Source organism: Pteropus alecto, unplaced genomic scaffold (genome assembly GCF_000325575.1).
Source record: "Pteropus alecto unplaced genomic scaffold, ASM32557v1 scaffold8, whole genome shotgun sequence".
In the NCBI taxonomy this organism is placed as follows: Eukaryota; Metazoa; Chordata; class Mammalia; order Chiroptera; family Pteropodidae; genus Pteropus; species Pteropus alecto.
In genome coordinates, this window is record NW_006494609.1 from 8,279,227 (window position 1) to 8,290,091 (window position 10,865).

At 35.7% G+C, this 10,865-nt stretch overlaps 1 non-coding gene across 1 annotated transcript; it reads right to left on the reverse strand.

Annotated features, from left to right (window-relative positions):
* Positions 1-3,406: 3,406 nt before the first annotated feature.
* Positions 3,407-3,525, reverse strand: LOC112473735. Its single transcript, XR_003044171.1, has one exon. It is a non-coding gene; the product is annotated as a 5S ribosomal RNA (ribosomal RNA).
* Between the last annotated feature and the right edge of the window lie 7,340 nt (positions 3,526-10,865).

A 10,865-nucleotide genomic window follows, 5' to 3' on the forward strand; every position in this document is an offset into this window, starting at 1 on the left:
TTGCCAATATAATTTTAAGGACATTAGCCTACTGCTGATTGCTAATGTCTCCACGCCTCAGTTTGCACATCTGTAACATGAGAATGACAAAAACATTGCCTTCTTCCTTCCTTGTTCTCTCATCTGTATTTCTCTTTTATCATTTATGTATTTCCATTAAAGTATCTTGTTTCATTTTTGTTACTATTCCCCAGGCCTGCCACATAGTAGCATATTAATAACTTAATAATGTTAATAATTGCTCATATGCCAGATACTGCTTTACCTAATGATCTCCTTTAATCCTGACATTATGCCAGTAAGAAAGATACTGTTGTCTTCCCCTTATAGATATGAAAATGGATGTTCCAAGAAGTGACTTATGAAAAAGAGGCACAGGTAGCAAATAATGACGCTGAACTTGGAATGCAAGTGGTGTCACTCCAAGTTTGCTGCACTGAGTTCCTAAGGACACTGAGGCCAACTCTTTTTCTTTTTTTTTTTTGGTATATAGTATAGTGCTATTATATTTTCTGGTTCATTTTTTTGCTCTTAGGACTGAAAAAATTTTTAAATGGAAGGCCCTCTCAAGAGGCTAATATGGCATATAAATGCAGATATCGCTTTCAGTGTGTATGTTGACTCTGTGAGGATGAGAGGCGGGAGGAAGGTGGGATGGGCAATGTGACCAGATGATCACATTGGGAATGAAACAGCACCTGCAAGTGAAGACAACTACTCAAGTATACTTACATTTTGACCCACAGTAAGATTGGTGTAGATTATTCTGAATTCAAGAGAATTTCTGGGTCATTAGTTCTCATTGATTCTCATTAGCCTCTGTGGAATTACATACATTAAATTCGTTGAAGATGTGTAATGAGCCAAGGCCACAGACACCTCTCTCTTTCTGTCTCTCTCACGGTGCTCTCTTCCCCAGCCCCCATCTTATGTAAAATGTTAGCTTATCCATTGAAAAGGAGTTATTTATTCATTCATCCTTTACATATTTAATGTGCTTTTCCTATGTTTCAGGTAATTCTAGGCTTTAGAGCTATAAGGGTGAAAATTATATTGTCCCTGTCTTTTGGGGTTAATAATCCAATAGGAGAGACAGGCAAATAGGAAATTATGATTCGATCAGATAAGTATCATGTAAGAGATACAGGTAATGATCATTTCCAACATTTATTGAGAGCTTAATTGGTGCTAGACATTGTCCCAGCATTTTATATCTATTACGTCACTTTATTTTTATAGAATCCTATGAGGTAGTTACTCTTATTTTGCTGAATTAAGATGAGAAAACCAAGACACAGAGATTCTAAATAACTTGTAAAGGTCACAGAAGTAGCAAAGAGATGAACCTATATTTGAATCTAAATGGTCTATTACCAAGCTCAATGTACATGAAACACTGCAATATTACCTCCTTTGTGGGAGTACAAATAGGGCTCTAGTAGAAACATAAAATACATTCTCATCATATTCAAGTTATAAGGAAGGCTAGAGACTTAAAACAAATTTCTGACTTTGGGAAAAGAAACACAAAATTAAATAAGCATGTTCCAATAACAAACAGTGCTTAAGAGCCAGACTGCTGGATCGAGTCTGGGGTCACCCATTTATTGCTAGCTGTGCAATGTAGAACAGCTTATTTAATCTCACTGAGCCTTAGTTTCCTCATCTGTAAAATGAAGTAATGAATATAGCTCATAGGTTTGTGATGAAGGTTACATGAGATAATCTTTAGCAAGGTGCTTAAAGATTAGTAGAGAGTGATCAATGCTAGCTGTTAAAATTCAATCAAGGAATTTATAAATTATTTCTCTACAGCATAAGAACTAGTCCTGTATCTGTGCTGAGTTTTGAGAGGAAATAAAGTATGGTTGTGGTGCAGTTACTTGTAAGGTGGCTAGTGTAGAAAAATATTAAAATACACAAACCAAAGGGGAAAAATGGCTATATGCTAAATTTGAAGCTGAATAAGCTAAATTTCAAAATTAAAAATCTTTATGCTGTGGTTTGACTTAAACATTACTTAAAAGGCAGGGGCCTAACCAATCATTTATAAAATGTCAGAAAATGTAGCTCAGAGAACCCCAAGAAGGATAAAGAAAAAAGATCTGTATCTAATTGTTGAAAGCCAAGGACAGAAGGAAAAACTTGAAAGCAAGAAAAAAATGACTCAACAAATACAAGGAAATAACAATATGATAAATGGCTTATAGCTCATCAGAAACAGTGGGGCCAGAAAGCAGTGGAATAACAGATTCAGAGTTGTAGAGGGAAAAAAAAAACTGTCAAGCATGACTGGTATAATCAGCAAAATTATCTTTTAAAAGTGAAGGCAAAATAAAGACATTCTACAATAAAGACCGAGAGAATTCCTTGCGAGGCACTTGACATGTACTCTCTGATTTAATCCTGACCAAAAGCTTTTTAAAGTTTTTTTTTTTTCTTATTCCTATTTTTCAGATGAGAACATTATGAAACCAAAGAGAAGTAAATTGCTTGAGGCCATGCAGCTAGTGAACTGGATTTGAATCTAGATCAGTTGTATAGCAAAGGGCATTCTCACTTGTTCAGCCTTTCCATGAAGTTTCATTACATTAGTCTTCCTGCCTCCAAGCTACTGTCCTTAATCTAGTCTACTTGCTGTTGCTTGTGGAATCCACTTAAATATCACTAACTTGATGTTATTTTAGTATTCACAATCCTTGAATGGCTTTTTCTTACCTAAAGCATGAAGGACAAATTCCTTAGCCTGACTTTTAAGAACTTAAAATTTAGCACTTAAGTACAACTTAAATATGATCTCTTAATATTTCCTAAATTGACTGGTTCATTCCATATCTGCCAGTCCCTTCATCTCCATCAATTGAAATCCTCCTCATTTTTTTTTGGAAAGTAGTAAGAGAGGACACCTAACTCAGAGCTCATATCTTTTAATTCTTCTCTGATGTTTCTACTCTTTCTTTACTGTCTCCTTTTTTACAATTGCTATTATCCTATTTGACTCTATGTGTTGCCATATATTTTGAGTTGTTATATATGATGATATATAAGATATACTCATATGTATATATATTACATACATACACACATATATGTGTGTGTGTATGGCATAATTGGAGAAGAAGCAACTTGTCTTATTTTCCTAAAAATCAGCAGGACAGCACAGTATCTTCTATATCACAGTAGCCTTTTAAATATTGTTGAATGATGTCTTATGGTTTCTGGATAAAAAAATTAAATATTAAAATCAAATAGTAAGAAAAATATCACTATATCCTGCTATTTAAGGTGGTCCCATTTGGTTGAAAATTATGTCAGTTTTTTTTTTTTTTAAATAATTTTTAGGTGACCTCACAGATTGCAAGGACCTTGTCAGTTTACAATCCCTTATTTTTTTTTAAATTTTTTATGCCTATAGCACCTGGTCTTCCTTGGTGGTCTCCCATCCAAGTACTAACCAGGCCTGACCCTGCTTAGCTTCCGAGATCAGATGGGATCGGGCTTGTTCAGGGTGGCATGGCCATAGACTATGTCAGTCTTGAGTCTTGTTAAAATCAAATCTGAAGAAAAAAAGCCTCTCTTTCCTTGCTCTAGTTTCAGGAGGCCATCACAGTATTTTAAAGCCAAACACTTGTGCATTTCTCCTCAAGCATCACTGCTGTGGACCTAGGGAAAATCTAAAGAGTTGTTAGTGGTCATGGAAGCTACAGCTCATAAATTTGATAAGCTAAGGTGGCAGCCGACTGCAAATTGATGGGGCAGGTATGGGAAGAGTTCTTCAAATTTGAAGTGCAAAACATTGTATAATTCTCGTGCTTATCATGAAGAGCAAGTTGATCCAATCGACCAATCCCCAAATAGACTCAGATCTGTTATAAGAGTAATGGGAAGGATTAGTCTTCATGAAAAAGTAATTTCTTAGTGAAGACTGAGGAGTTAAAAAATTGCTGTTTGGAAGATTTTTGTCTGTTGGCCTGTTTACTTCCCAAAATGTGGCCTATCTTTAATGACATAATAGGGTCAGTCACTAATGTGGATGTTTTTCTGTTTTTCTTTTTCATTAAGCTTCTCCTTTGATCTCTTTCTCATCTCTTCCATTTTTGGGGGAAAAAAATCAAATCTTGTTAGGAGTAGCCTTTGCCACAATACATGCTAGTTTCATTTATCCCAGGAAATATGCTATAACTATGCCTTTGTTTATCTAGGTCACCTTCTGGCTAGATGTTCATTCAATAAACTGAAAGTAAAACACAGTAAGAAACCTTGATTAGTGATTGGTAACTGATGTTGGTTTTCTGTGCAGACCCTGATTAAAGTTCTTATTATCTAGGGAGGTGAGAATTGGGCACTTATAAAAAGAGGAAGGCGAGTTCAGGTGAAGAAATACGAGGGGGATTTTTTCTTGGGAAGTGTGGAGGCTGGTTTCTCATATTTCCAATATTCTCCCATTTCTACCTGGATTAGAGCCAAAAAAGGCACAGGGATATGCCTGTATTTGTCGTGACTATCCTGGAAATCTCAGCCAGCCAGAGGATCAAGAATCAGTATTTAAGGCAGAACAGATAGGAATGAGGTGGGACCAAGCTACAGTCATGTGACTACATGGATTTGGATTGCATACTCCGTAGCTCCCAGCTGGCAGACCACATGAACATTTTTTTAATCTTGCAATAATGTAATCAGGCATTTTATGTAAGTGAATAGTAGGGCTCACATCACTCTTTCGAAGAATTTTATCCAGCTTTTATTCAACTCCTACTATATACCAGATGCTGTCTTATGTGCTAGAGGTATCACCCACTGGTGAATTAGACATAGATCATTTCTTTTACTGCATTGTTTAGTGGAAAGAGCAAATGCCACTCTCCTCTTGATTATTTCTCTGTATTATAAATCAAAGAGAACAAAAAAATCAAGGTTTATTTTGTCTGTATTATGGTAATCAACCAGGCATAAAACCTTATAATTGTTGGATGGGGTGATCTAACAGTAATAACAACTATAACAAAATACGTATAGAACTTTGGTATTTATAACATACTTTCACCTATACAATCTCTTTTAATCTCATTGAGTCTCTGCTTTTTCATTTGGAAAATAAAGTGTGACGGTATCTACCATACATGGATAGATAGACAGCCAGCCTAGATTTGTGCCTGCCAATTGTGAAGGTCTGCATTTTTTAGATGCTGAACTTGTACTTCAGAGAGGATATGTGAATTGTGCATGGTTGGATATAAAGTCAAAGGAAAAAAAGGGGACTTAAAATACCGTCTTGGGACTCTAAAGTCTATGGTTTTCCCATTACATGTCAGTTGCTTCTCAATCGACCCATCAGTCAGTTAGGAGCCAGGAGTATGCCCTCAGAACTTCTCCAGACATAGTGTTCTAGGGAAGCTGGTCACATTTACTCTTTTTGGCAGTCCATATCATAATAGGGAAACTAAACAGGAAAAGAATAGAGAGGAGAGGCAGGGAACATTATTTTAAGGTAATAATAAAATTCATCCACATGCTGACCACTCCGAAATAATCAATTTTGTGCATAACCTTCTAATCATTATTTTAGAATGCATTATATTTCTAGGCTGTTTTTGTTTTCGTAAACCCTAGTCATAGTGAACTGTTTTTGCACTTGTGCCATAGAATATTAGAGCAGAAACTGACCTTTGAGGCTGTCTAGTCAAATCCCTTTAGTATTCAGATGAGGAAGTCACAGCTAGAAAGACTAAGGCAAAGTCCTGAGAAGGGAAACCAATCAGTAACTTAAATGAATGATTTTGTAGAAGTAATTGCTTACAAAATAAATATTCTATGGCTTGACCATAGAATAATAACTGAAATTTTGCCTTAGTTTAAATTTAGACAAGATTTTGATATGGTGCATCATTGTTTTAGTTCTAAAAGAGCCTTTATAGGACCTGCTATATGGTAGGCTCTCAAAAATAGTTGCCGTGTCAATGAATAAAGCACATATGACTTATTATATACCTTGGAAACAACAAAAACAATTTACTAATCCAAGACCATTATCTTCATATTCATCATCATCAATGAAATTTTATTGAATGCATTCCACATACAATTGTAATAGGAATGGGAAAGAAAGGATGTGGTATAGAAATATCGAGCAGTTGGGATTCATTTGTGCAATGATTGAGGTTTGAATGTGTGTGTTTATGTGTGTTCACTGGGGGAGGAGATGCAGGTGGGACTAATTCAGGGGAGGGAGGAGTGTAAGATGTTACCATCTGTGGATATGGGAATGACATAAACTGATAACCTTCCTCTTCATTGATGACAGAATAATAAAGAAGACGGGAAGGATGTGTCTGGTACCATTTCATTCTTCTATCTAGAAAACCTCCTCTGGTAAATATCTTGAGACTAACTGGGACACGCACATCAAAGAGAATTTGGCTAACCTGAAATGTCATATTTCATGGGGAGTTCAACAGGGCAGTTTATCACAATTGACCCTATCAGAGAAGGACCAACCATCCTTAGTAAGCCCGGGGTTGTGAAATGCCACCACATTTGGCCTTAAAATTTATCTTGTCAGGAGATCCATAGTCAACACTATGTGCTGTGAAATATGGCTGTGCCTCTGGGACATTTATCTTCGTTGGGCCTGACAGATTAGCCTTGCCTTTCCACTCAGTCCACGTTTGCACCCCCGTGCCACCTATAATGACCCATCAGGACAATCTGCGTGGAAATAAGCCTTGCGACTCCAGTAAGCTAGGATGGATATAATGAAAGCTTTTACATGCACACTCTGGTAAAATGCTGAACAACTATTCAGTGATTTTCTTCTTTTTCAGAGAATTATTTTAAGAAAAGTACCACATTACAAGGGAATTTAGGCTCTTGATAAATTAACATCATGGGAGGCACATACATTTAACTTCTGAAAAAAATTTTTATCATTTCACAAAAAAGCAAAGGGACAGGCATGGTGGACTATTTTCATCATTTATTCTTTTTTTTGAATCTTCATATTTCTTAATTTGTGGCATTTTCTAATATACAGAGCACTTAAGCAAATACTTCTTGTCACTAAGACTCAAAAGGGATAGTGATGGTGGCAAGGGTGGTTAACCGAGTTTATGCCTCCTGGCTCTCTGTTCTCACTGATGTGCTGCCTCTGTTCCTAGTATTCTCAGAATCTCTGCATTATTCATCTTTTCCAGAAATCTGCACATTCATTTACATCAGTACATTGTAAAGGATGGATGTGGCTTCATATCCCTGGATTTTTTTGTTGTTATACTGAATTAGAAATCATTGAATTAGAAGAATTTTGGCATTTCAGTTCTTAGCTTCTTCTAGGTAGTGGTAGTGGTCGGATAAAGGGATTATCAGTTTACCCCCGAGCACAGTAAATTGCATGTTAGGAATAGTTTAGGGGAAAGCTCAGAATTAGGTGTTATGAAATTTGGGTTTGAGTCCAGTCTGTGATTTGTGCTGATTGACCTTGGGTAAGTTTTGAAATCTGTTTCAGATCTGTGAAACATTTGGATTAATAAAAGCAATTCTCTGTCAGGATTGGTGTAAAGATTAAACAGAATTTTCCATCCATCCATCCATCCATCCATCCATCCATCCATCCATCTACTTTTATAAATTGAAGAGCATAATAAAAATAATTTTTTTTTTTGTAGAGGCATCAGAAAGAGAACTGGCTGATAAATTCTAGTTTTCCAATTAATAATTTTGTGGTCTCAGGCAAATCATTTATTTCCTCTGAGTCTCAAGATTTCATCTGTTAAAAAAATGCAAATAACTGTTGTAAAGTTTTAATAAGATATATATAACATCCTTTGGAAATTCTAAAAGTAGTCTACAAATGTTTTTTAATGTATACTTCATCTTGTTATAGAAAGCATATTCATACCATAAAGAAACTTCCATTTGATCCCAGGCAATTTGATTCTGAGATGTCTAGTAGGCAATTCCCAAAGCATATCTGGTCAATCGGATAAGTTGGATTTTATATAGTATTAAGATAGATGGCATTTCTAGGAAAAGCATAGCTTTCCCTAATACTAAGACAGACAAATTTGTCCCCAGGGTCCTCTGCACACAATGTCCTCAACAACATTATTATAATAAACACGAGGACAAGAATCACTAGGCTGTAAATGTTTATTTTACAATTTTCTTGGTGTCGGGACACTATAAAACAGACAAAGGATGAATGCAGCTCCAAAAGAATAGTTAATTACCACAAAACTATTGTAGTGAAATTCCCCTATACCTTAATGAACCATCGCAGTCACATAGTCACAGGTACTCAAAAAAGATTCAAGTCAGTTGCAGTGATTTCTAGTGACTTTCTTGCAAAGTTCTTCTGGTTTCTACTGAATTGCCTCAACTATAATTCCTAAATACATTACAATTTCTGTGCTAAACATTTCCTGATGACTCTTTTTATCAGCTGTTACTGCTGTCATGATGTACATGATGGAAAGTCCATGTACATGATGGAAATTCTGATGGTTATCTCTTTTCTGGGAGCCTACTTTAAATGATCTGAGTGTTTGTTAAAAATGCGAATTCTTGCTGAATCAGAATCTTACAGAAAGATATTTAGGACTCTGTATGTAAAAAAAGCTACCAGGGCTGATTTTTTTGGAAATTAAAGATTGAGACCCTGTGCGGAGATTCGATAAAATACTGTGTCTCACTCTTAGGCCCTGACAGACTCCACATGAAGAAATGCAAGATCCTCCATTGGTGTTTGTGTATCTACTATAATTAATCGTTGGGCTGGGTGTTTCCACATATTTATCTCACTTCATTCTCATGAAATTCTGTTATGATTGTTCCCATTTGCAAATGGAGAAATTGAATATCAGTAGGGTTATACGACTTAAGTAAGATCACATAACTAGTGCGTGGCAAAGTCAAGATTTCAACCCCAGTCTTTTAATTCTTGGTCCAACTGTTGCAAATTTATCATCTAGAATCTATTCTTTGCTCTGCTGCCATGGTTATCTTCCTCTAACCCAGATGGAGTCACAATACTCTCTGCCCCAAACTTCCATAGTTCCCTATTGTCTATAGCAATGTTTCTAACTTTTTTTGATTATATACCCTATATATAGATTTATGTATTTATTTATAAAACATTTGCATTTATTAAGCATGTTAGTATGTTATATATGTGTATATATATATATATATACACATACATATACATATATATGAATACAGAACTATGAATTTAAAAGAAAAGAGAACAAAATACTAATAGAAGTTACAGTATATTTTTCATGCCTCTGTGGATTATTTTTAACTTACTCAGGGGCTTTCATTGTACTTTAGATATCACTGAATTCAAGTTCAAGAGCCTCTATAATATTACTTGAACCCACCTTTTTGGGCTTACCTTTTAGAATTTTCATTTCACCCTTCTACCCAAGCCTTACTACATGACTCATGGCTTCTAGTAAATACTATGCACTTTCAAGTCTCTTTTTCTTTGCCCCAGTTGCTCCATCAACCAAAAGTGAGCATTATCCTTTCTTTGCCAGCAGAAAACTAACTATTCTGTTGGACGAAGGAAAAAATTCCATCTCCTCCATCAGAAGACCCTAGTCAAAACCAATCACTCCTTGAGTACGTGACTTGTATCTCAATCATTTATGTTTGTGTTATTGTCTTTCTTTATTATGTTATTGTCTTTCTTTAGAATTGTGTACTTCTGTCTCTTTTTCAATAGAGTAAAATCTTTTGAGTGCAGATATTATGTCACATTCATTTCTGTGTGTCCCATCAGGTGACCTATATTTAATAAACATTTGTTAACTGAATAAAAGAATGTTAGCTTTTGTGAGTTTGAAGAATGTTCTACATGTAAAAAAGTCAAAATAGAAACCAAGCCACTTGCTTTGTTTGGATGCATTTTTTTTTTTTGGCCAGACAATGGCAGAATGGTTAGTGACCTGTTTTCTTGAAATTTATCGCTGAACAGGGCACACTTGGAACTGCATCCTAATAGGGAAATTTGAACATAGTTGAAGATAGTTCCAGACTCGAACATAGTTGCATTTAGCAATGACTGAAAGCATGATAACTCTTCTCTTTTCTTTTCCTTTCAGTCATTTAATATTCTCATTGACTAATGAGAAGAAAATTAGGACTAGAAAGAAACGTAATAAGCATGCAAATCTACTCCTTCATTTTACAGAAACGGAAACTGAGGCTCAGCAGTTATAAGTGACTCGCCCAAATTTCTGCTGCCAGTTCATGGTGAGCCAGGCGTCCATTCTCCAGGTCAACACTGCCGTCTTGGGTGGTTTTCCATTCTTTGCATCATTACACTGTGACACAGCCTCTGGGAACTAATTGAAATAAATGTGAATTTTCCTACACCTGCTTCTTCTCCAACTAGAATTTATATATATCCTGAGGCTATAGTCTAAACATTCTACATTTTCCCATGAGTACAAGTTTTTCTCAAAAATTCTTTTTTTGGGGGTGGAAGAAAACTATTATTTTCTTATTATAACAAACATAAATTTAGAATAATTACTAAGATAAATCTAGGGAAATTTTGTTCCCCCGGACATGCTGAGGTTCACACCAGCTTTGCTTTAAGGACATTTTTGTGGAAGAGCCTGAGAGGTGCTGGGCTAGATTATACCTTTGTTATAAAAGTTACCTGTGTTTTACCTCCCTGGGAAGAAAGCATAAGTTAAAGCTAAAAATAATCTACCTTTGCTATTTTTACTGCTCCTGCAACCTGAGCATTTACCCCATCCATTCTACAGAAATGGCTCTGTATATGGCTGCTAAGGAGAAGCTTAGTGCTAAATTTACTAATAACTTTCTTTCCTTCTTTCCCCACTCTCTCCCACCCT